Source organism: Paroedura picta, chromosome 2, assembly GCF_049243985.1.
Source record: "Paroedura picta isolate Pp20150507F chromosome 2, Ppicta_v3.0, whole genome shotgun sequence".
NCBI classification, from domain to species: Eukaryota; Metazoa; Chordata; class Lepidosauria; order Squamata; family Gekkonidae; genus Paroedura; species Paroedura picta.
In genome coordinates this window covers 11077163-11103658 of record NC_135370.1, presented here as the reverse complement: position 1 = coordinate 11103658, position 26496 = coordinate 11077163, and the positions used below count along the sequence as shown (strand labels likewise).

The window sequence follows — 26496 nt, the reverse complement described above, 5'->3', positions numbered from 1 at the left end:
ATGCTGCTGGAGAAAAACAATGAAAATACAAAGGGGAAGGGAGTCCTGTGTTCTCAGTAAATTCCTGTTGGAACTGTGAAAGGGGAAATTTTCAATTTGTACCCATTCGGGTCCCTTGGGGGGGGGGGAAGTCAGGCACTTTCCGCACATTAGTAAAAATATCGTTGCGCCAGGGGAATGGTGTAGCGCTAAATTGCACCTCCAAGCCCTTCCTCACCTTTTTGCTGTCTCAACTTTGTCTGCCTTCTTTTCACGTGTCTTACACTCCACATCTGCTGCTGGAAATGGCGGAAAATATTCTTATATTTCTGGCATCGCCTGGATGTAGGTAGCGCTAAATATGTTGGGGAATCCACTTTCTGCAATTCCCCAACTAGCACTTTAAAATGGAGGATGTAGTGAGCCGGTTACTGCCCAGACACTGGATGTTGGTGACATCATATGGAGGGGACGGAATATAACAACAACATCAGGTAAGCATTTCACTACATTTAACAGGTGTGGAAATGCCCTCAATTTTTGGGCTCACTGAAGTAAAACCCAAAAGATTCTTCAATCTCCACCATAAAATGAGACTTTCCTCCTGAGAAACCTTCTGGTCGGGAGACAGAATATACCATTGACTATATAATAATATCTAAAAACATGATGCAGAGCTCAGTAGAATTTGAGGTATCCTCTTTCTATGATAGTGACCATTTTCCACTTAAAGTGCGCTGTCCCATCCCTACTAAACAACTCTGCTTATTACAGCGATATGAAGGCACGTCTAATGAGGAAAACAGCATTCCTAAAGTTAAGTGGAATATGAAGACAGATGAATTTATCAGCAATATTTTAGACTCTCAGTCCTTCGTTAACAGGACGGAAGAGTTCCTATTAAGCAATGAAAATGCTATGTCTGTATGTGCCTTTGATACCCTTATAGACCGTTTATGCACTGGAGGTTTCATGCCAGGCTGCAGGCTGGAGTTTTAGCCATGGCAGGTTGTCCCACCTCTTCATGAACCCGCATGGGGGAGCACTTGGCCCGGTGCACCTCATCTGCCCCTGATTTGTGTTCCTGCATGGAAGCTGGGGCAGTGAAGTTCCCAGTGAATAAATGGCCATGGAGAGCTGCCAGGAGACTCTAAGAGGCATAAGATCAGAATCAAGCAGACATGCACATGGCCATTCTAAAATCTGGTTTGATCAGGAGTGCAGGTCCCTCAAAAAACACTGAGAGGTCTGCACAACTGTGCAAGAGATCAAACAACTAAAAATACAAAAATATTTGTGGGAGGTCGAAGTGGTAGTTCCAATCTACAAAAAAGGTGACAGGAATGACCCACAGAACTATAGGCCTATAAGTTTATTGAGTACTGTAAGCAAATTATATGCAAGGCATAATACAGTAAAGGAACTGGAGGCCTGTTGGCCACCTTTGGCAGTGAGGTTTGATGGCTTCAGGCGGCTCTCTTCCTCCGAAGTGGACAAGTTGCTGGGGTCGGTCAGGGCGACCACTTGCCCCCTGGACCCCTGTCCCTCTTGGCTCCTCAAAGGAGGTGGCCAGGGGATAGGAGGCCAACTCAGGGACATTATCAACTGCTCCCTGAGTTCCGGGGAGTTCCCTGAGAGTCTGAAGGAGGCGGAGGTTCGCCCTCTCCTGAAAAAACCAACGCTGGACCTGCGGGACCCTGCCAACTACCGCCCAGTATCACACCTAGCATTTCTGGGCAAGGTGGTGGAAAGGGCCGCAGCGGACCAGATCATGGCTTTCTTGGAAGAAACTTCAGCACTCGATCCATATCAGTCTGGCTTCTGTCATGGCCACGGGGTGGAGATGGTGTTGGTCGCCCTGCTAGATGACCTCTGTCACCAGCTGGATAGAGGCAGGTTGGCCATGCTGGTCCTCTTAGACCTGTCAGCGGCCTTTGACATCGTGGACCATGAGATCCTCGTCCACTGCCTTGCCGGAACAGGGATAGGGGACACAGCCATGGATACGCTCTTTCCTCCAAGACCATACCCAGAGGGTCGCTGTAGGGGAAGAGTTCTCGTGTCCTTATAGACTCCCTTACGGGGTCCCTCAGGGCGCGGTTCTCTCCCCCACCTTGTTCAACATCTTTATGTGCCCTCTGGCCCAGCTGGTGCGGAGCTTCAGGCTGGGTTGCCATCAGTACGCTGATGACACCCAGCTCTATCTCCTAATGGACGGCCACCCGAATTCTCCCCCGGAACCATTTTCCAGATGTTTGGAAGCAGTGACAATGGTTCAAGCAGAGTCGCCTGAAACTCAACCCCTCCAAGATGGAGGTCCTATGGCTGGGAAAAAGGGGGCAGGAACAGGAAGCACATTTACCCACCTTGGCGGGAGCGCAACTCACCATCGCGCCCCAAGCCAGGAATTTGGGGGTGACCATCGATGCCTCCATGACTATGGAGGCGCAGATCAAGAGAGTAGCGGGCCAGGCATTTTTCCATCTTCGCCAGGCCCGGTTACTAGTGCCCTACCTGTCCCCTGACCACTTGGCCACAGTGATCCATGCGACAGTCACCTCCAGATTAGATTTCTGTAACTCGCTCTACGTGGGCCTACCCTTGTCCTTGATCCAGAAACTTCAGCTAGTGCAAAATGCAGCTGCAAGGGTCCTCACTGGCACACCTTGGAGGGCCCACATCCAGCCAGTGCTGAGGCAGCTGCACTGGTTGCTAATTGCTGTCCGGTTCCGGTTCAAGGTTTTGGTTTTAACCTTTAAGGCTTTACGCGGGTTGGGACCCACATACCGCCTATCACCCTATGTGCCCTGCAGGGTCTTACGCTCTGCGGGAGGAAACCTATTGGTCGTTCCCGGCCCCAGAGAAGCACGCCTAGCCTCGACCAGGGCCAGGGCCTTTTCAGTCCTGGCCCCCACCTGGTGGAATGAGCTCCCGGGTGAGCTGTGGGCCCTGTGGGAGCTGCCAGCATTCCGCAGGGCCTGTAAAATGGAGCTCTTCCGCCAGGTCTATGGTGGAGGCTGGGATTGACGAGGAAGAACATTGCCCCCCTGGGGGGTTTGAAGTAGTCATCATTACTCTCCATCCTCCAATGCCCTTGTTCGAGTAGGGGAGAGGGGTATGTACCGCCGTGTTGGGTATTTTTATAGTCTTTTAGTGGGTGTTTTAATAGGGGATTTTAAGACTACTGTTACCCGCCACGAGCCTGTAGGGAGTGGTGGGAAATAAATCGAATAATAATAATAATGATTTAAGTTCGAAATTCTAAGACTGGCTAGAGGAAGAAAACCTGCTCATAGAGGAACAAGGAGGCTTTAGAAAAGGAAGGTCAACGCTGGGCCACTGTATGTTAGTCGATCACCTGATAGCTAAATATTCATCTAAAACAGTGTCCTCCCTTTATATTGCCTTCATTGTTTTTAAATCTGCATTTGATTCTATTTCTAGAAATTTGCTATGGGCCAAATTAGAAAGGACATCCATTGACAGACGTCTATTTTTCTTAATTAAAACCTCATACAAAAACACAGCTATCAGAGTTAAGTGTACTCCCCAAGGTCATCTAACTAATATAATTAACTCTGGAAAGGGAGTTAAGCAGGGCTGTATCTTAGCCCCTCTTCAGTTTCTTCATAAACAATATTGGCCACTCTCTGAAGAAACCAAATTTCCACCCACCAAAAGTTGGGGAAAGACACATCTCACTTTTATTATACGCTGATGACTTAGCCATATTTTCCAGACCCCCTATAGCAGTGGTCTGCAACCTTTTTAAGGCTGCGGACCGGCGGCGGTGGGGAGGGTGATAGCCCGGCCACACATGCCACGCATGTGCAGCTGGGCCGCGCATGCGCATTTGCACCATGCGTGGCCGCGCATGCGTGTTTGCGGCCACGCATGCATGTTTTGCATGCGCAGCCCTGCTTCCCTCTCCCCCCCCCCACAAAAAGAAGCTTGCCAGGCCGCAAGCTAATCGGCCGCTTTTGCGGCCTGGGAAGTTTCTTACTGCGGGGGAGGGGGCAGGGGGGGACCCCCGTCCTATAGGACTGAGAAGAGTCTTAAGAGCGCTAAACTCCTAGTGTCAATTGAATAGCCTGGTAATCAACCATGAAAAGACCAAGATCATGGTATGTGGTAAGAGACCTAAATCTCATATCTGGAGACTAAATGGCACCCTAATAGAACAATATCTTGGCGTTATTTTCCAGGCAACCTATTCAAGATCTGCCCATATTAATAACATCTCTTTAAATGCACAGAAAAGTGCAGGTGCAATTAAAAAATTCTTCAGGCAGTAAGGAGGCCGCTACATTCCAGCAGCAATTAACATCTTCAAGGCTAAGGCTCTTGCTCAGCTAACATATGGGGCTCCAATTAGTATAACGGGCAGATTGGGCAGTCTAGAAAAGGTCCAGTCTAAATTTCTGAGGGCAATTTTGGCAATAACAAACAACATCTCAAACACAGCAGTTAGGATTGAGACAGGTATGGTCAACGTTCAGTCCAGGCTTTGGATAGCTACCTTTACATTCTGGCTAAAACTACTTTTCCAACAGCAAGGTCTTGCAAGTCTATTAGTGAAAGACACATTTGTCGCACCTTGGCAAATTGCACTCACTAAAACGTTGTGCTACTATGGTCTATGGGTTAGATTGCACTCACTAAAACGTTGTGCTACTATGGGTACAATTGTTTTTGTCTATGGGTTACAACAAGGCCATAGATCTTGTTAAGGCAAGAGTGATAGAAGTAGAGAGGCAACATGATCTCAACAATATCCAGGATCCACTTTTTAGGAAAGATCTTCTAAACAGGAACACCCTGATGCAATATCTAAGAAAAGTGGTAAATCCTGAGCACAGGAGATCCTTTACTCTCCTTCGTCACAATGCCCTACCCTCTGCTTACTTGAGTGGGAAATTTGATGGAGTCCCTCACAAGGATCGGCTCTGTATCTGCAATGGGGGTCAAGTAGAAAACACAGAACACATCTTATTTGAGTGCAGGCTGTATAATCATATTCGCACATGTGCCTCAGTACCAATGCTTATAGAATGCCCTCACGACCTGAGAAAGCATCGCCTGCACATATTGCTATCAGATACAGATAATTTTTTAACTAGCAAAGTAGCAAAATTTGCATGGCTAGCTTTAAGAACTAGGAAAGACTGGGTCACTCATGTATAGCCATAACAGGTCCACAGAACCTCTTATGTTTTTTGGTTTATTGTTTTTATCGTACGTCTCTTAATCTTGTCTTTCATTTTATATTTTAACAGCTTTACTAGTTTCATTGCTTTTATGGCTCATTTTGTCCTTGTAAAATAGTCAGTGGCAGTTAATGCTTTTAAATGTTGACTTTTATGGTGGAGAAGTTTTAAGTTTTATTGTTGATGCATTTTTAACCTTTTCATGTATTACCTTTCCTTTTACAAACTGCTATTGTATAGTAGTGCATCTAAAATTTTGGTCTAAATGACTGTAAATAAAATCATTCATTCAACAAAGAGGCTCCAATTCTGATCTTTCTTTGGATGTTGACACTTGCAGTGTTCCAAAGAGCACTTTTAAGTCATCTGATGCTCCTCCTCTTCAGAGTCATCATGAGCCTTCAAGGTAGGGTGATAATACATCACTGTGCTTATGCCCACCAGCCAAGCCGCTAGCATTCCCCCACCAAAGATGCAGAAGGCAATCACAGCCATATTGAGGAAGTCTCTGGGTTCCAAGTGCACGAGGCAAGAGAAATGGAGCTCGTGTTGCACCTTGCCAAAAAGCTGTAAACCCTTAAAGAATTTGGGTTCGTCACAGATGATGTTGTCAGTATCTGTAAGAATAAATCACAAGACGGATCAGCACTTTAGGCAGCAACTGGTAAGATAAAAAGATTCCTAAGGATAACAAGAGAAGGGTGCAGAGTGCTCTGCCCCATATCTAATTCCAAACCTGCCTGAGTGCAGACTGAAAAATACAAAGAATGGGGCCATGTATAGACAGGAGACATTTTTTATAGATCTGAGGGCCCTCAGGGTTCCAGAAAAATTCAATTTAAAAAAATTCCTTTTAAAAAACAAAAAGGGAAGGGATTATAACAACTACAAAACGAGGAAACATTGTCTACACCAGCGGTTCTCACCCTGGGGGTCCTGCCCTTCCAGGGGGGTTGCTGAGGCTGCCGCTGCTGCGGCAGCAGCCTTGGCAATCCAAAGGGGGAAGGGGTTGAGAACCGCTGGCGGTGGCGACCCAAAGGGGGTCGTAGGCTTGTGAGCATGCAGCCATCATGGAAGGCTGAGGTGGCCATTGCCGTGGCGTGGAGGGGAGGGGTGCTGACTGGCACCAGGACTTCCCCTCCCCACCGCGCCACAGTGCTGGTCGCTTCGGCCTTCCATGATCGTCATCGCACGCGCAACCCTACGACCTCCTTTGGGGGCAGTGGCGAGGGTCATGGTGGCAGGAGGGCTGAGAACCACTGGTCTACACTTGCACCAGCAATGGCAAGAAAAACAGACCTCGTATTCTTTCCATCTCAAACTGCACTCATCTTGCTCTGGAAAGCATGTGGTGAGGCATGAGTGGCTAGAGGAGGATATAGTGCCCCCTTCTACTGTTGTTTTCTCCTCCCTCCCTTCCTCCTGCCGGGGAAAAAGGTGAGCAAGTGGCAGAGGCAGAGACCTGGAGGAGGAGAAGGCCAATACAGCTCTCTTTCCGTGGCTTCCTTAGAGAGGGAAGCAGGAGGGAAGGTGGGCCAACCAGGCCGGCAGAGGCAGTGGTGCCATGAGTGAGTAGGCCTGACAGCAATTGGAGAAGCAGCATGGAAAATAAGGTGTGGTGGGAAGGGTGGGAGTGTTGCCCCTGCTAAGTCAACCAGGGGGGAAAGGGGAGTAGTGGTAAGAAGAGTAAGGTAAAGCCAAAGAGGCATTGAGGATGGTCAGAACAGAAGGGCAGTAAATAATGGGATACTACCCCCTCACCTGTTAGTCTTGCTGTCTTTTCCAACACTAATCGTTACTGCAGCTATTAGTCATTCTTATTTTCCTCACTTGTCCCTGTTTCCTCAGCTGTTTTGCTGTTGGTGTGTTCCTCAGCTGTTTTGCACATCGAATCATAGAATCATAGAGTTGGAAGGGACCTCATGGGTCATCTAGTCCAACCCCCTGCACTATGCAGGACACTCACATCCCAATCACTCATCTACTGTCACCTGCCACCCCCTTGAACCGTCACAGAATCAGCCTCTCCATCAGATGGCTATCCAGCCTCTGTTTAAAAATGTCCAAAGATGGAGAACCCACCACCTCCTGTGGAAGCCTGTTCCACTGAGAAACTGCTCTAACTGTCAGGAGCTTCTTCTGGAAGTTTAGATGGAATTTCTTTTGAATTAATTTTAACCCATTTGCCCCTCTGGGACAAGAGAGAACAATTCTGCTCCATCCTCTATCTGGCACCCATTTAAATACTTGAAGATGGTTATCAGATACCCTCTCAGTCGTCTCCTCTCTCAGCTAAACAGACCAAGCTCCCCCAAACTTCCTTCATACGTCTTGGTCTCCAAACCCCTCACCATCTTTGTTGCCCTCCTCTGGACACGCTCCAGTTTGTCAACATCCCTCTTCAACCGGGGTGCCCAAAGCTAAACACAGAACTCCAAGTGAGGCCGAACCAGAGCAGAGTAAAGCGGTACCATCACCTCCCATGATCTGGACATGATATTCCATTTGATACAGCCCAAAATCCCATTTGCTTTTTTAGCCACTGAGTCACATTGCTGACTCATGTTCAATGTATGGTCTACTAAGACTCCTAGATCCTTTTCATACATCCTACTGCCAAGACAAGTCTCCCCCATCTTATATTGGTGTATTTGGTTTTTCCTACCTAAATCCAGAACTTTACATTTGTCCCTATTGAACTTCATTTTGTTCAGTTTAGCCCACTTTTCGATCCTATCAAGATCATCCTGTATTCTGTTGCTGTCTTCAGTTGTGTTTGCTACCCCTCCCAGTTTAGTATCATCTGCAGATTTAATAAGTATCCCCTCTAATCCCTCATCCAAGTCATTTATAAATATGTTGAACAACCCCAGGACAGATACTTGGGGTACTCATCACTCTTCTCCAAGAAGATGCTGAACCATTGACAAGTACCCTCCTGCTGCGTTTGTCTCCCCCCGCCTGTTCTGAGCTTCTACCATTGCGTGCAGAACACTTTCTGTTACAATGGGGGAGGGGGATAGAGGAAGACCCGAGTTCAAATCGATCTGAAATCAGCAGGATCCACAATGGAATAAACAAAGTAAGTGCATCAGCAGGCCTTCTCTGGCAGGTGGAGGGGATGAACTGGCTGGATTCCAATCCAATGCATTTAGGGTAGTCTGCAAGGGATTGGACTGTATAGCTAGTTCTGATCACTCAGTTCCACAGTAAAGTGCATGGCTTTCCTAGCTAAACCTTACTCCATTAAAAAAAATTATTGAGTTAGAGAATAGGCAGCAAGAAGTTCCACACTCCATTTATTTATTTATTTATTATATTTATACTAGGGGCAAAGCCCGTTGTATCCAAGAATACAATGGGTGCTAGAGCTTGGCAGTGGGAAGAGGAAGGGGAGGAGTTGTCCAGTCTGTAAGGGCATGGAGTTGAATGTGTGTGTTGTGTGGGAGGTTGTGGTGGCATGGTGGCAAATGAGGGCATGGGTGTGGAGATATGGGTGTCAAGAACCTGTGGTGTGGACTGTTCGTTGAGTGTGGGAAAGGACTGACCTTTGGGAATTTTGGCATAGTGGTTACAGATGAGCTTTCCAGAGCCATGTCCTCAGATGTGTGAAGGGAAAATCAGACTGGAGACTCTTCTTAGGGGAAGATTACATGGCAACCAATTCCTTCCAGTTCTGCGTCATTTTCCTTCTTGTGTGAATTAGGCCATATTCACCGAAATGCCCCTCTGCCCTAATACACATGGGGTAGTCACAGTACACAGGTGTCCACCCTTTTCCTCCTTTTCCATTTTTTCACTGTTGATAAAATGTTATGTGCACACATGCTTCTTTCATGGTTGCTCCTTAGAAGAACGGATTTTTGTACCCTATTGCTTACTACCCAAAGGAGTATCAAAGAGGTTTACAAACACCTTTTCCATTCGTCTCTCCACAATAGTCAACCTGTGAGGTATGTGGGATTGTGAGAGATCTGAGAGAACTGGGAATGGGCCACAGTGACCCAGCAGGCCTCAGGTGTCTCAAAGCATTTTTCAATTGTCTTCCCTTTCTCTCCCCATAGAAGACTCCCAGTGAGGGAGGTGGGATAGCGAGCCACACAGGGAAGCTGGAAACCCTAAGAGGAAGACTCTCTGTGCACAGCAGTCTTGACCTTAGTAAGGTTTTTTATACTGTTTTTTTTTATTTGCAAGGCCAATAAGTCATTCAGTTACCATGTGTCTCCAGACATTTACTTGTTCTCTATTTACAGTTTCAGGCTGTAAATATTTATTTAGATCTTCCTGCACTTTCCAGACTCACAGGACTGATGCTGATCTGCCTGTTGCTGGTAAGGACTGGCCATAACCCATAGCCCAGGAGGGACACACCTGCACCACTCCCTACCAACTGCAGGCAAAAATGGCTCCTTTGAAGGCTGGACTCTGAGGCATTGTATGATTCTGAAGTCCCACCTCCAAACCTCCAGGAATATTTCCAACCCATGGGTAGCCAACCTCCAGATGGGGCCTGGAGAGCTCACCTGCAGAGTATAAAGATGAGCCCCCCAGGAAGAAAGGGCTACTTTGCACAGGGTTGTGGTAGACAAGAAACATTTAAGGATTCCCACACAGGTTGTTGTTGAATTGAAGGACTTGAGGCCTACTGCACAGGGTTGTTGTGCAGATGAAACAGGAGACAAAAGAGCCAGTTTGTTCTGCAGAATAATGTTGTGCAGTGACCTCAAATCTGCAGAGAGTTGCAAAGGAGAAAGACACCTGGCTTGGCTGTGTCTAACCCCCTGCCAGAGCAGTATTTTAAGTGAGAAGGGGCTTTTCTGTGGCCTCCATGTCAGGCAACTGTTTGGCAGAAGGGGAAAGTCCCCCCCCCTCAAAAGGAAGGCCCTCAGGCTCCCCTGCATTGCTCTTGGAAATGCCTCCCTCCCCTCAGTCAGGACCTGTCAGAGGCTCCTTCGCAGCATGCCTGAAAGGGGGGTAGGAACCTCCAGCCAGCTCTGTCAGGGTTCTGAGGCCATTTGCAGTTGGACATGACAGAACAGCCTTGGGGCAAAAAGGCCTGGTGCAGCCTGTGTTCTCATCTCCCTTGGCAGCCCTACTGACCTCCTCGCCCTGCGGTGGTCAGGAGCAGACTGGCAGCCAGACTGGGCTGGGTGAATGGAATTTTGGTCTGTCCTGGTGAGGGGCTTTGCGCACCTCCCCATTGGACACTTGGCCCTTGAGTGGCACTTGGAGGAGCGAATCAGGAGCCTCTTCGTGGCTCCTGATTCGCCCTTCCGAGTTTTTATCACAGACAGAGCCCACCCTAACTCCTCCCCAATAGCCCTTAGGGCTTTATTTAACCGCAGGAGCGGTTAAAGATACCGCCCTCCCCAAAGGCTCATCTATTTCTTCACTTCACAATGAAGGGCTCAGTAGTCAGGAGCATTCTTATTAGATAAGAGCCCACAGCGAAGGGCAATAAAAACATTTTAATATTAATAAACAAATCTATAAATAATGAATGGCTGCTATTTCTACAGATGGAAACATGACTGCAGATTTTCAGTCAAACCCAATCAAAACACTTTATGTCAGAGGTGGGTTTTTAATCACATGTTTAATAGAAGCAACACTAAAACTTGAGAGAGATCAGTCACTCTCTTCTTCATCTTCTTCACCTTCACCTTCACCTTCCTCATCCCTCTCTCCACTTTCTGGTCCTTCACGCATAACTTCTGTTGAAGGGGGTTCTCCGATTACTCAGCAGAGCTCTCTATGTCTTCATCTGCTGCTGACGATGCTGCTTTTGGACTGGTGGCCTCTGTTGTTTCTTTTTCTCAATGGACATCAGAAGGAGTAGAAGGTGTTGGTGGTGGAGGTGGTGGAGGTAGTGCAGGAGGAGCAGGAGGAGGAGCAAGTTCTGCTGGTGATGGAGGTGGAGTAACAGGGGGAATCCGTTGTTCCAGCATTGGTTCAGATAATATTTTTTCAACACTGGGCTCTCGTAACGTTGGGGTTCCCATGCACCAACTGGTCAGATCCACTTCGTCCAAGGATTCTTCATCATGCAGTTTGTCCAGTGTGTTATTCTCTCGTTCATCCAGATTATAATAAATATTATTATAATTATGGTGGTGCAGTAGAAGGAGGAGGTGATGGTGGTGGTTCAGCAGCAGGTGGTGGTGGTGGTGGTGGAGGAGGAGCTGGAGGAGTAGGAGGAGGAGCAAGAGCTGCTGGTGATGGAGGTGGAGTAACAGGGGGAATCCGTTGTTCCAGCATCGGTTCAGATAATATTTTTTCAACACTGGGCTCTGGTAATGGTGGGATTCCCATGCTCCAACTGGTCAGACCCACTTCCTCCAAGGATTCTTCCTCGTCCAGTGTGTTATTGTCATCCCAATTATAATATATATATTTGATCCAAAAAGGCTTATCCCTCAATGGAGAGGGTGTTCTGGGAAGCTCTTCATCTGGCAGGCGTTTCTTTTCTTTGCCCAGAAAGCTCCTTCCTCGGCTGCAGAACACAGAGACCAGACCTCAAGTAGTCAGATAACAGCCAAGATGATCAGAATGACGGTGGTCCCTGAAATAGCCAAGAGCAGCTTGTGTCCATATCCATATGCTGAAATCCCCTCATTTGCTAGCCTGCCTGAAGGCTTCTCCAGTTTTGTTGTGCTTGCTGTGGTCATATTAGCTGCATCCAAGGAGGGCCAAATATTCCATAGGGAGGAGGTTTCATTGATGCGTTCTCTGAAAAGTTTCATGAGGAGGTCTGTTTCAGTGATGAGTTTCATACAAGCCACCTTGAGTGTGGGTGACGTGCAATCTATTTTCAGGATGCGGATCATGTGAGAGATGAGTTTCCTCACCGGTGTGTTTGGGATGAGGTCAGTCAACTTCTCATTCAGCTCGTTTTCAAAGACTTCACCCTCACCCTGAATGTTGTCATCTTGACGTGGAAAGAAGCCCGAAGGGGGAGAAACAGAAGTCCCCTGAGGTGAGGGCTCATTCAAGGAGGGTTCTGAGTCACCTGCTGAGATTTCTCCTGCAAAACGTGTAGTTCCCTGTAGGAGCGGTTTCAGCAGCTCTTCTTTAGTCAGTATCTGTGACCCAAGTACCTTCTTCAGTACTACCACAGAGTTTTCACCATTAGGGAGGTCTTCACTGCCTACTTCCATGGAGCCTTTTGGCTCTAGAACATTCGTCTGAGAGTCTGAAATGGAGCATTTCCAAGAGGACGGAAGAGCTGCTTGGCGGGATTGAAGAAAAGGAAGGGTGCACTGAGCTTCTGGGCCTTCTGCTAGTTTCCTCCCGCTATCTGCAGACCTTTTCCTGGCCTCATTTGTTGGCTTCCCTAAAACTTGGTCAGACTGCTCATTTTGGACAGTTGCCTCTGTACTGACCTTGTTGAGGTCAACAATTTGTTCTTTCAGCGCTGCTCGCAGCAGACTGGTGAGAAAGAAAAGGTTTTTTAACTCACTTTTGTCTGCCCAGTTTACGTCCAAAGGCTCATCTGCCTTCTTCTGCATTAACTGCTTGATGAAATTTAACAGGTTAAAATTGGAAATTAAGCTGGAGTAGTTCTGGGCCAAAACCAGAGAGTTGCGTTCAGTTCTCTCTGCCATGGCATTGTTGTGCATGGCCTTCTCCGGCAAAATGTTAAGCAGGCTGCTGCCATTCAGTTTTCTCATTTCTAAGGCCTTTGTGATTTCTTGCATCAGAGGCTCTTCTTTTTCACACAGAGTCAAATTTTTATCACATGACCCTGTGCACTCCAGCTTGACAATGTCACCCAAAACATCAATGTCCTCCTGAATCCGGCAAATACAGAAGGACAGCTTCTTCGGCAAGACAAGTGTCCTCAACTGCAGAGAGGTCTGCAGCAGGTTCTCCAGGATCCCAGTCATCACTTCAGTGGCGAGGGCAGCCTGTAAAAAAAGGAATCCTGAATGACTGCCAGGGGATTGTGGCTTAGATCCACCTTGAGCAAAGACTGCATGCCATGCCAGGCCCGGAATGTTCCTCAGTGATCTGTTCAATGATGTTGCCACTGAGGTTTATAATCTGCAGGAATGGGACAACCTGGCCTCGTTTGTTGGCTTCCCTAAAACTTGGTCGGACTGCTCATTTTCTTCAATCCCGCCAAGGATGAGGATCAACCTGGCTTGGGAAGAGGGATTTGGTGGAATCCAGGAGAGTCGGCGATCCTGCTGCAGTTGGGGATTTCCAAACTGAAGTGGCAGGAGGTAGGGCAAGGCCCTTGAGCTCCCGCCAGCCCCATAAGAGGCACCAGGAACATCCAAAGGAAGAGGAAGCATAAGCCATATCAGCAAGGTGTATGCTACAGAGCAGGTCTTTGCAGACTGCACAGCAACCACTGTGGGCAAGCTTTATGTTTGTCTGAAGACGTTTGTGACATCATTTAACAGGATACTCAGCATTACAGCATAACCATCCCTATGGCAACAAGGAAGGCTTTGCTTAAAAGGCAAGGACTGATGGGCTTCAGACACTGAAAGGAGCTGGGTATTGGCTACAGGTTACAGAATCATAGAATCACTAGAATGCAAGCCCACTGTATGTTAAATACAGTGGGTGCTAGCCTCGGGTCGGGCAGAGGGGCAGTCCCATCGCGTCCACGTCTGTGATGCGGCGGGGCTGACCCTTTGGCCGGGCCGAGGCCTCCCCCCATGACTGGCTCCCAGCTGATGCCGGAGCCCCAGGGCCTACCTGGCATGTTGGAGGGCATCACGATAATGGTGGGTGTGGGCCGAAGGTGGTTCTCCAACTTTGGAAATTTTTAAGGCAAGGCTGGATAGCCATCTGATGGAGAGGCTAATTCTGTGAAGGCTCAAGGGGGTGGCAGGTGACAGTGGATGAGCGAGAGGTTTGTGAGTGTCCTGCATAGTGCAGGGGTTGGACTAGATGACCCATGAGGTTCCTTCCAACTCTATTATTCTATGATTCTATGATCTACCGGACCACTAGAGGGAGCAAACCAAATGCAGAACAGAAACAATGACCCAAAGAAATAGGAACTTACAAGGGAGAGTAAAAGTAGACTGTGGAAAATCGAGATATTCCTACACAAGAAGAAGTTAAGGCCCCCCCCTCAACGGTTCTGACTCTGCATGAACTACTGGCTGCAATTTGTCATAAATCTGTTTAGGCGCATGCTGAAATTTGTTGCAGACCGTTATCCTTTTAATCATTAGAAAAAACACCCTCTAGTCCAGGGGTAGTCAAATGTTGGCCCTCCAGATGTCCATGGACTACAATTCCCAAATGCTGGCAGGGGCTCATGGGAATTGTAGTCCATGGACATCTGGAGGGCCGCAGTTTGACTACCCCTGCCTAGTCTCCAGTGAAAATGCATGAAGAGATGCTGTCAGGAGCTCAAGGGAATTGTAGTCCATGGACATCTGGAAAGCCACGGTTTGGCCACCCCTGCCTTAGATGAAGATTAATTGAGTGGGTTTGAGCATGGAGGCCTCAACCATAAGCAAAGATTTCAATGTCTCCCACCTCTTCATTTAAGCCACCTTCTCGTACCACCATACTTCCCACCTGCCCCCACAGTCTTTCCCACCTCAACTTCTAGGATCATTTTAGTTGGCCAAACCAGGCAATGAATATGGGCCCTCCTGTATGCAATGCAGGTACAGATATGCAACATCTGAAGGCTTCACCAACTGCTAACATGTCCTGCATGTACACTTCCAAGTAGCTCTAACTTCTTTGTCCATCTTGGTATGACCACCAGCATGGAGATCATGGCTTTTCCAAGGTAGAAGGAAATGGTGGGGGAGGCAGAAAGGAGATGTAACTCTGCTGCTTGAAAAGAAGGAAATGGGGAACATCCTACTGGGAGGTGAGAACAGGTTTGTGGCGTGCAATAGAGAGAGGGCAGCACAGCATGCGGTTGGGTAGGAAAGGGAAGAGGACAAGGGGAAGATGGTCATATCGGCAGAGGGCTTACTTTCCCATAGAAGAAGGTTGGGCAAATTATGACCCTCCAGCTGTCCATGGACTACAGTTCCCATGAGCTTACTCATGCCGGTTTTTCAAATATCGAGGGTTATATCCAGGATATCGCGGGGGAAAGCTAGAGTCATTATGGATCAATCATGTTTGTTGCAGATGAAAAATATAAATTGCCCCAAATCAAAATTGAAATCACATTCAGTGTAGATGGCAGGGACTGAATCGACCTGGGATTGGAATAAAAGCTCCATGCAGATTCAGCCCTGGGGCTCTCCTTAAGCCCACAAGTAGCCTGTGTGGCCTGGGAATATTGAAGCTGCCACAGTTCCCCTGTCCTTCTGAGACATGCAACCTTGTTTGGCCCAGAAGACCTCCTATTTCTTTCCTCTCTCTGCCACCAAACCTCCACCTCAAACTCCTCTCCAATACCAAGTCTCCCTCTCTGACTAACAGCCCTTTTAGAATCCTCTCCCTTTAGAACCCTCCAGGGCCACTCCCCCTTTCTTGACCAGTTCCCGGTTAGAAAACATGCCACATTCCATGACAAAATCATTATGTTTTGGTTCCCTTGAACTCCAAGAACATCATTGGTCCAGCACTTTCTACAGTATTGGTTTTACCTAGAGCACAAACACTGGAGGACCTAATGAGGACTCAATGGAGCAATTGGGGGGTTATTGGAGGCTTCCATATATCAGCATCTTCTTAAAAACCTCATCACATTTGGTCTGAATTAGAGGATTGCTGAAGAGGTTGTATGGGTGGGGCTGGAAAAGACTCTTGTGAGTCCCTTGGACTGCAAGGCAAACAAACCGGTCAGTCCTAGAGGAGATCAGCCCTGACTGTTCCTTAGAAGGCCAGATCCTGAAGATGAAACTCAAATACTCTGGCCACCTCCTGAGAAGGAAGGACTCCCTGGAGAAGAGCCTAATGCTGGGAGCGATCGAGGGCAAAAAATGAAGGGGATGACAGAGAATGAGGTGGCTGGATGGAGTCACTGAAGCAGTCGGTGCAAACTTAAATGGACTCCGGGGAATGGCAGAGGACAGGAAGGCCTGGAGGATCATTGTCCATGGGGTCGCGATGGGTCGGACACGATTTCGCACCTAACAACAACAGGACTAAATGCTTGCGTGTAAAAGGACTTATCTTAGAATGCACTGGGATCAGGGGGAGATGCTGGACAAAGTAGAACCAGTGTGGCCTCCACTCCACTGTCTTTGATGGTACTTTATCTTTTTAGCAAAGAGAGCTATTACTCATATGTGGCTGGCCTAAAGGCAGTAGAGCTTGCTATGAACCTAAGAGCTTGTCCTCAAAAGAATCTGCTTGAAGAAAAAGGGACTTCATCTTCATTAACAAGGCAGCTTAAGAGTATACCATAATACAATCTGATTAATATATCTCAATTTAAGATTTTTAAAAAACTGTTTATCAGTGTAAAAGCTAATTGCATATTTTTGGTTGTTACCCGCCCCAAGCCAACCAGGAAGGGCAGGATAAAAAATTACATTGCTGTTGTTGGTGTTGTTATATGTGTGTGAAAGAGATCCTCTGTATAAATGTATGTTATTGACCTTGCTGTGTAATATACTATCAGTAAAAGTCTGGATCACCCTTGATAGAGGTGATTGGGAGCCTCTAAATATTCTTTCCAATCATTTGTGCTGAAAGACATGGGAGTAATTTAAGGGAGTAACATACAGGTGTCATTCCTAGGGCATTTTAAACAACAGAAAGACCATGTATCTCATATAACGGTCTTACTTGTGAGCTCAATTGTTGTGTCTTCTATCCAGCTACAAAATTCTAGCAAGGCACAGTCACATCTCCAGGGGTTATTACTGATCCCCAAAGTATGAAGGTTGCTCAGGTGTTCAAATGCATCAGCATCAATGTGCTGCAGGCCACACCCACTCAAATCCAAATATGCCAGCATGTGGTTGCTGCTGAAAGCTTCTTTCTCAATCAGGGTTAGGTTTGAGTTGCCGGAAAGATTCAGCAGCATGAGGTTCTGCAGTTGGGATATAGTCTGGTGAGAGATATAAGTGATTCGGTTGAAGCTGAGGTCCAAGTAGATCAACCGGTTTATCCCGGTAAGGGTGAAGTGCACATCCACGGTGAGCCGATTATGGCTACAGTCCAGATAGACCAATTCACTTAAAAAATTGATTTCCATGGGGGGCAAAGAACTGATATTATTCTTCGTCAGAACTAGTTCTTTGGTAGTCAGTGGGATGTTGCTTGGGAAGTTTTGTAAGTTCTTTCCTCTGCAATCCACTACGGACGGCAGACAGAGGCAATCTGTCGGGCAGCCAAGGCACTTTGGCGACCATTCTATTCCAGCCAGAAGAGCCAGCCACCAGGATATGAAGCCAGGAAACGAGGAAAAGACGCTGAATTCCATCCTGTCTGTCTTCTTTCACTTGGGAAGGAGATGGTGAGTCGTCTTCCAAAGGGCAACCAATTACTGATGGAACTCTCACATGTGACCTCAGTCACTACTGGTTGTGTTTATGACATAGAATCATAGAATCATAGAATCATAGAGTTGGAAGGGACCTCATGGTCATCTAGTCCAACCCCTTGCACTATGCAGGACACTCACATCCCAATCGCTCATCTACTGTCACCTGCCACCTGACATCACTAGCGTGGGGCAAACTGAAGTGATGCGCAGCAGCCGGAGGGGCACAGCTTTTAGCACTAGAAGGGAAGCTACCGCCTGTCTGGGACAGCTTATACTTGGCAATGCTACCTAGCCATGGGTGGGATCCTTCCCCTTCAGGACATCACCACAAAAGGCTTTAGCAGTTTTGGCACCGTCTTAACCATTGGCCTATATATAAAATTAAAAGGGCCATGTAGGTGGGTGCTCCGGGTGGGCGCAGGGTGTGCTCTGTGGGCCACGGGGAAGCGGCCACGTGGGGGGGGGGCTTTCAAAACCCGTTCTTACGAACGGGCTTTGAAGCTAGGACCATGATAAATCCATTGTGTCCAAAGAGCACTATGTCCAGTCTGGGTACAATAGTTCAATAATGTCTGGCAGTTCCTCCCATAAAGCACCATTCATTAACCTTCAGTGGAGTTCTGTTTATAGCCATTTCAAAGAGATAAAAGGCAACAGTCAAGGTACCTGGGTGTCAAGGTACCAGTTAAAGGAGGCCAAGGCAGACTGGATATCGTTTTACCTGTTTTACTGTGATTGTACTTATAACGTCTTCTGAACCGCCTCAAGAAAGTAACCCTGAAAGGGGAAGAATACAGATTAATCAATCAATAACTACTTTCAGCTGGCCCTTTTGGAGCCTTGCCCTCTTCTTAAACAATTACTGGCTATAAAAAAGTTGCAAACAAACAACTTCACAGGAATTTTGTACACTAGATTAGCGATCCCCAACCTGTGGGCTGCGGACCACATGTGGTTCTTTGACTAATTGGAGGTGGGCCGCGAAGGACACCTTCTCCCCCCCCCCCGGCCCTTTACTTCATCCCACCCGGCCCTTTACTACACACTTCGGGTGTCATTGTCTCCCATCACTCCCAGATGGGACTATCTCGTTGCAGAGAAACAAGCTCAGGGTTCCCATTGATTTGTCATTGTCATGAGTTAAAATTTCCATGAAAATAAAATGTTCCTTATGTTCATTGTTGTGGCGTGTCTGTATCTTAATTTGAAGGGATGTTTAAACATTACCATAGCGATCAGAGAGCGTTAGGGCAGTGGTTGAGAGTAGAGGAGTAAACTACCCCCCCCACCGGGCCTCAGGAAAATTGTCAAGCGTTGAGTGGTCCCCGGTGATAAAAAGGTTGGGGACCACTGCCCTAGATTATGTTGTTTCGGTGTCTCTAGGGCCTACACCATTTCCGAGTTTTTCTTGGGTTTAATGGTAAAAAAATATTGAGGTTAATGATAGGATTTTGATTTCTATCAATATCTTAACTGGGAAAAATATGACAAAATCTTTTGTGGAAGCTGGACAACTTACACTAATCTCCCAGCTAGAGATTGTTCAGCAGAGTGAGAAAAAAATTGTACATTAAAGCTGCCAGGTAACAACAGCAATTCCTTAGTTATTTTATTCTTATTTTAAATAAGAATAAGGTATATCTTCTGTAGTAATATTGAATATGTTTACTTACATACTAGAGAACAGTCAAACACAATCTTTAACAGTAACTTTCTCTGAGCAAAATCTGGTCTTCAGAGATACACTCTATTTTTCTTTTAAATGACATTAACAATCTGGTTGTTACATTCTGTCATTTTAATATTCACAATACAGAAATGGTGATTACATTTTCTGACAGATAAACCAGAACGTGAACAGAGACACTCTCAGTCTAATCTCTCTCTGTCTCTGACCATTTCTGCACGGAGGCAGAACACATGCACTGCCTCCTGTCTCTAAAAGTGTGATGGTAAACTGCGTGTTAGGCCGCTTCCTGCCAGGAGACGCCCTCCCACATCATCCCACTACATTTTCATGGCTTTTTCCTTCCTGATGAGGCAGCGGAGAAGCCAGAAGTGTGGACAACCCAAATTTTATTCCCCACTCCTCAAGTTGTCAATCAACGGAAGCCACCAATCCCCTCTCAGTGGTTTTGTTGGGGACTCAAATGCCCCCCCCCAGTCCCTAAATTGAATTTCTGTGTTGCTATGGGAAAACACCCCAACAATAAAACCTTCTTCTTTGATTTCTCTTCAGTATTCATTTCATGGTGATCTAGATTCATTTTTGGTTTTCTGGTTTCTATCTAGCCATGCTTGCTGATTGGCAGAGCGCAACTCCACTCCACCTTGACCACTCCCAAAATGACCTTAATCAACCTTCCTCACAGCACACCTATGCACCGTTTTCCTTTATTCTTGGAGAGTGGCCATTTCGGGCATCTATGGAAATGGAGGATTGCAGGTGATGGGCGTGATGGCTCAGGTGGGCACCATCATCAACCTGATCTCTGTCACCTTCATTGGCATCAGGCAGGAGACCACAAATTACCTATTGTGAATGCTCCATAGAAGTTGCCAGGGGACTTCATGTCAGCCCCTCTCCAAGTGTCCCCAGCACTTCCAGGGCATCCAGACCTCCCTAAGGGGAAGGCAAGCCAGGATTCGGTGGTTTGCACGCACCGAGGTATGACTTCCAAAATAGATGTGGGTGGATGAGAGAAGCACTGACTGGTGGGAGAATTTTGTCCAGTCTGCATGGAGTGATGACCAGTGGATCCTGAACTTCAGGATGACCTGAGGGACCTTCAAGGAGCTGGGCTGAATCTGCAATTATTTTATTTACTCTTGTTGAATTCAGATTGATTTGAGCTCGGGTCTTCCTGATTATTTCCCCCCGATTTGAAACAGAAAGTGCTCTGCACTTGATTTGGGGAGGGCAGAAGATTTCTCCTCCGTTAGTTTAGTTTCCCAGATGTGTGCTGGGAAACTAACTCTGCGAAGCGTCCTCAGTCATGCAAGTTTCTGACCTGCCTGGCTGATAATTTCATTTATCAAATGGTAGATGAACCCACAAGAGGTTCAGCCATACTGGACTTAATACTGACCAACAGGCAAGAGTTGGTGGATGAGGTGAAGGAGGTGGGGACCCTAGGGGGAAGTGAACATGTCCTCATAGAATTCCTTTTGAGATGGGGAGCCAAGGAAGCTTGTAGCCAGACGCGGATGTTGGATTTTCATAGGGCAAACTTTAATAAACTCAGAGACATGATGAGTGTCATACCATGGATGAGAATGCTGGAAGGGAAGGGAGCATGTGAAGGGTGGGCGCTACTCAAACAAGAGCTATTGCATGCTCAATCAATGACTATTACAGAAAGTCGAAAACACTGCAGGAGCTCTAAGAAGCCTATTTGGATGAACAGAGAACTTCAAGAGGAACTAAGAAAGAAAAGGAAAATGTTCAGGAAATGGAGGGAAGGACAGAGCTCTAAAGAAGAGTACCTACAGGTTACTAGGCACTGTAGATCAATCATCAGAAAGGCCAAAGCTGAGAGTGAGCTAAGATTGGCCAGGGAAGCCCATTGTAACAAGAAAAGATTTTTCAGTTATGTGAGGAGCAAACGTAAAGTCAAGGAGGCAATAGGCCCACTGTTGGGTGCAGATGGACAAACTCTAACGAAAGATGCAGAGAAAGCAGAAAGGCTTAGTGCCTATTTTACATCTGTTTTTTCCCACAGGTCAAAGTGTTTAGGCACATCTAGAGATGGCTGTAGCCAAAGGATAGTGTCTGGGTGGCAGGTTAACATGGATAGAGAGGTTGTCGAGAGGCATTTAGCTGCACTGGATGAGTTCAAATCCCCTGGTCCGGATGAAATGCACCCGAGAGTACTCAAAGAACTTTCCAGAGAACTTGCACAGCCCTTGTCCATCATCTTCGGAACCTCTTTAAGGACTGGAGATGTCCCGGAGGACTGGAAAAGAGCAAACGTTATTCCGATCTTCAAAAAAGGGAGGAAGGATGACCCAGGAAACTACAGACCAGTGAGTCTGACCTCTGTTGTGGGGAAGATAATGGAGCAGATATTAAAGGGAGTGATCTGCAAACATCTGGAGGACAATTTGGTGATCCAAGGAAGTCAGCATGGATTTGTCTCCAACAGGTCCTGTCAGACCAACCTGGTTTCCTTTTTTGACCAAGTAACAGGTTTGCTGGATCGGGGAAATTCGGTTGATGTCATTTACTTGGATTTTAGTAAAGCTTTTGACAAGGTTCCCCATGATGTTCTGATGGATAAGTTGAAGGACTGCAATCTGGATTTTCAGATAGTTAGGTGGATAGGGAATTGGTTAGAGAACCGCACTCAAAGAGTTGTTGTCAATGGTGTTTCATCAGACTGGAGAGAGGTGAGTAGCGGGGTACCTCAGGGCTCGGTGCTCGGCCCGGTACTTTTTAACATATTTATTAATGATCTAGATGAGGGGGTGGAGGGACTACTCATCAAGTTTGCAGATGACACCAAATTGGGAGGACTGGCAAATACTTCGGAAGATAGAGACAGAGTTCAACGAGATCTGAACACAATGGAAAAATGGGCAAATGAGAACAAGATGCAATTTAATAAAGATAAGTGTAAAGTTCTGCATCTGGGTCAGAAAAATGAAAAGCATGCCTACTGGATGGGGGATACGCTTCTAGGTAGCACTGTGTGTGAACGAGACCTTGGGGTACTTGTGGATTGTAAACTAAACATGAGCAGGCAGTGTGATGCAGCGGTAAAAAAGGCAAATGCCATTTTGGGCTGTATCAACAGAGGCATCACATCAAAATCACAAGATGTCATAGTCCCATTGTATACGGCACTGGTCAGACCACACCTGGAGTACTGTGTGCAGTTCTGGAGGCCTCACTTCAAGAAGGACGTAGATAAAATTGAAAGGGTACAGAGGAGAGCGACGAAGATGATCTGGGGCCAAGGGACCAAGCCCTATGAAGATAGGTTGAGGGACTTGGGAATGTTCAGCCTGGAGAAAAGGAGGTTGAGAGGGGACATGATAGCCCTCTTTAAGTATTTGAAAGGTTGTCACTTGGAGGAGGGCAGGATGCTGTTTCTGCTGGCTGCAGAGGAGAGGACACGCAGTAATGGGTTTAAACTTCAAGTACAACGATATAGGCTAGATATCAGGAAAAAGTTTTTCACAGTCAGAGTAGTTCAGCAGTGGAATAGGCTGCCTAAGGAGGTGGTGAGCTCCCCCTCACTGGCAGTCTTCAAGCAAAGGTTGGATACACACTTTTCTTGGATGCTTTAGGATGCTTGGGGCTAATCCTGCGTTGAGCAGGGGGTTGGACTAGATGGCCTGTATGGCCCCTTCCAACTCTATGATTCTATGATTCTATGACTGCCGGTGGAGAATCAGCTGGAGGCTCTGCGACTAGGCTCCGCAGGGGGAGGGGAGCCGGGAGCCGGCTCCTTGTCTTTTCTTCCCCATTATGCCAGTACCAGCCTCCCACTCTGTGACTTACAGGGAATCTGATCCATCACACAGGGAAAGCTTGCAGCCGTCCTTTTGAAATTGGAGGCTTGTCTAAATTGCAGGCACTGGAAGAGGCAAATCCAGAGGGAAACAAATTCCAGGGGGAAACAAAAAGAAACAATACATCTTGGGGGAAAGTTTTGCAACCGGAAGCATTTGAACGGACTCCCTGAGCAATTGGAGGCTCGGCAGCTTTTAGTTGCGGGAACCCAAACAGCTGCACATTTTAGGAATGCAATTTTTAAATTTATCGAGGGTTAAAAGCACTCCAGGAAATCGCGAAGCAAAGGTAGGGTCACTGCGGATCAATCATGTCTGTTGCAGAGGGAATATTTAAATCGCCCCAATTCAAAACGGCAATCGCATTCCGTGTAGACGGCAGGGACTGAATCGACCTGGAATTGCAATAAAAGCTCCGTGCAGCTTACACCCTGGTCTCCATGCTCTGAGGGAGGCTGCAGCAGCAGACCACCAACATGTGCCTGCCCATCCTGGTGGAGAAGAGGGTGGCCCGTGACTCTCTGAAATCTGGCAAACAGCATCTTCTACAGACTGGTCTCCCAGAAGTTTGGACTGGGCATCTCAACTGTGGGAGAGATTGTCCTCAAGGTCTGCTTCACCATGGAGGCAGAGTTGTACAGAGTTGTGGAAAGACTCAAAAATAACCAAAACAGTGCCAAAAATAAAGCTTGCAATACTTCTGAACCATGTGTGATTCTCTGGTCTAACTTTGCTGCTCTGGGAGTGAAGGGAGGGGTGCAGACAGGATGGGGCGGTCATGGCGACTTCCAGGGTTCCCCCTCAGCCCCGTTAGGGGCAGCATGGCCAGAGGGCGGGCACACTTCATTGGACATCAGCCCAGATTGGTCCACCAGCTGGTTACATTGTGTACAATTGTAGGGGGAAGGTGTTGTGTCGCTTATTTGGGGGGAAACCTGCCATTCTCCAAAATGGAGAGGAGTCTTTTGGCAGCTGGCGGAGATCGAGGCCCTGCTGGACGTGAGGAGCCTGCCCAGACTCATGACCAGCACGCATCTCCAGACTCGCTGTGCCTCTGCGATGGCGGCATGGAAGTTGGCTGAGCGGGGGTGCCAGCACACCTGGGACCAATGCCACACAACATTCAAGAGGATGAAGCTAGACTTCCTGGCCGGTCTTGAGGCACGGCAGGATGTCCCTAAGGAGAGTGGGAGGACAGCCTTCCAAAAGCAGATGACGTGTCTCTGGCAGGCCATGAGACACCCCCGGTGGGAGGACTGGCGACATCTGTGTGAGTGCTCCCAATGGCCACCTTCAAAGGATTCATATGCACATACCTGGTCAATGCCCCCCACTGGACTCCCCTGCAGGTCTTGAATCACCATTCTTTGACAGACATGTGTAGCAGGGCCTCAAGACACCGAGATCTACTTTTCTATGGAGGAACACACATTTCCCCAAAGATATCTGGAGGGGAACTTTGGGCATGGGAGGGGAAACAAGTGCACCTTGAGGACTGGATAGACATGGCCCTTGTGGTGGGGGCTGAACAGCACCAATCGCCCCCAGCTAGGCCTTGCTGGCCAGCCCCCAAAAGCATCCCATGTGTCTGCCCTTGTAATGCTTCTAACCCCATGGGAGGAAAAATGGTTGCCACAAGAGATGCCACCTCCATCATAGTGTACTTCAAAGGCAGACCAAGGAGGGGTGGCCATGGCTAGAGGGACACCCTGGGCATAGGTCCCAGAAACAGCTCTTGCAGGAGGAGGGTTTTGGAGTGGTCACTCTCGTGCCAAACTTTTCGAAGCATGATAAGGGGTATTGGTTGCCATGTGGGGAGTTAACTTTGCTTTCAAGCACCTGACTAGCAAGCCATTGCACTCTGGCTTCCCATTGCAGGTGGTCAGATTCACCTGAAATGTCATTGCCAAACACTGCTCTCCGGCCAATCATGAGACTAATGCCCCCCTTCTTCTTGGGCTCCTCGGGCTTCGGTGATTGCCGAGGCGGCCAAACTGAGGCCACGGCACCAGAGCCAGTTTAAAGATCTGTGGGGCCCTAGCGTATCTGGTTCCAACCACTTCTATCTGAAGGCATACAGTCAAATAGGACTCTAATAGAAAGAGCCGCAGCATTCGGAAAAGGAACACTGCGACAGTTCGGAAAATTACATTCATAATCATCCCATGTATTTCCATTATAACACTCTGCATCACCAAACATGTATATTGAAAGGTCACTGGCGTGCCCGGGTATTCTGAGAAGGATGGACCTGAAGCAATCTGGAATGGACCATACAGCCATGGTGCCATGCTGAATTACCTTGACCTGCACACACGGGCGGTTTCTGATCTGATGAGCCCGGTTTGATTCTCCAACCCTCCACATGCAGCCAGCTGGGTTTGTCACAGAGTTGTTCTCACAGAACAGTTCTGTCAAGGCTCTCTCAGGTGTCTGTTGTGGGGAGAGGAAGGGGATTATAAAACGCTTTGAATCTCCGGGTATGAAAAAGCGGGATACAAAAAACAGCTGTTTCCCTTCTTCTTCTTTAGATCTATTCTGTAATGCTACAGGTGAAAAATGCCCATGAAAGGGCAAAAAGGAGACCAATCTGTAAGTGGTAGCAAACTGTCCCTTTCCATTTCGAAAGTGAAGCTTAGTTTTGGTCTCCGTACTCAGCATGATGATGAGGGGGTAGGACATAGATGCTCTACCCATGGTGACCTTACAGTTCCGTCCCCCACCCTCTACAACAGAGAAAAAGGGATTGTATTTTTCTGTGGATAAAGGGGAATACCCTAGGGATGCTATGAGTCATGCTCAGAATGAGCATAATGTCCTGTGGGCATTCCCCTTTAATCTGGGGGGTTTCCTGCTTTCCACGCAGGGAAAAATCTCCAGAGAAAAGGAGCAAATATGGTTGTAACAGAGTTATTGACTACAGACAGATTGTATGCTTGGTCAAGATCACATGAGTGAGGAAGTTACCTGAGAAAATAGCAGCAGATTACAGCTGAACCAAACCTTGACAGGTGAACCAAACATTTAATTTTTATTTTATTGATGGGATTTTTAGTCTGCCAGGAACTCAGGACTGATGATGTTTCATAGCTTAAGTACAATCCCGGTATAAAATTTAAAACCAATTCAAATGAATGCCACACCAATAAAACATTTAATTTAAAATCTTATAACTTAAAATCGTAAGGATAAATATTCAATATTAAAAATGACTGTAGCGCTGGCTCTATGAGGGTGGGGAGGGAGGGGATCATTCAGAACTACAATGCAAAGTCTCAGCTGGGTGGGGGTCAGGCAGAGAGTCCAGCGGGATGAGATGCTACTTCTGGCCTCCACCATAGGCCCGGTGCGAGCCTGGTG

The 26496-nt window shown here is 47.3% G+C and overlaps 1 long non-coding RNA gene across 1 annotated transcript; it reads right to left on the bottom strand.

The window, feature by feature from the left end:
* Nucleotides 1-5488: 5488 nt before the first annotated feature.
* On the bottom strand, nucleotides 5489-17645 carry LOC143828608 (uncharacterized). Its single transcript, XR_013227761.1, has 2 exons — nucleotides 16917-17645; nucleotides 5489-5803 (listed from the first exon to the last, which is right to left on the bottom strand). It is a non-coding gene; the product is annotated as an uncharacterized LOC143828608 (long non-coding RNA).
* Between the last annotated feature and the right edge of the window lie 8851 nt (nucleotides 17646-26496).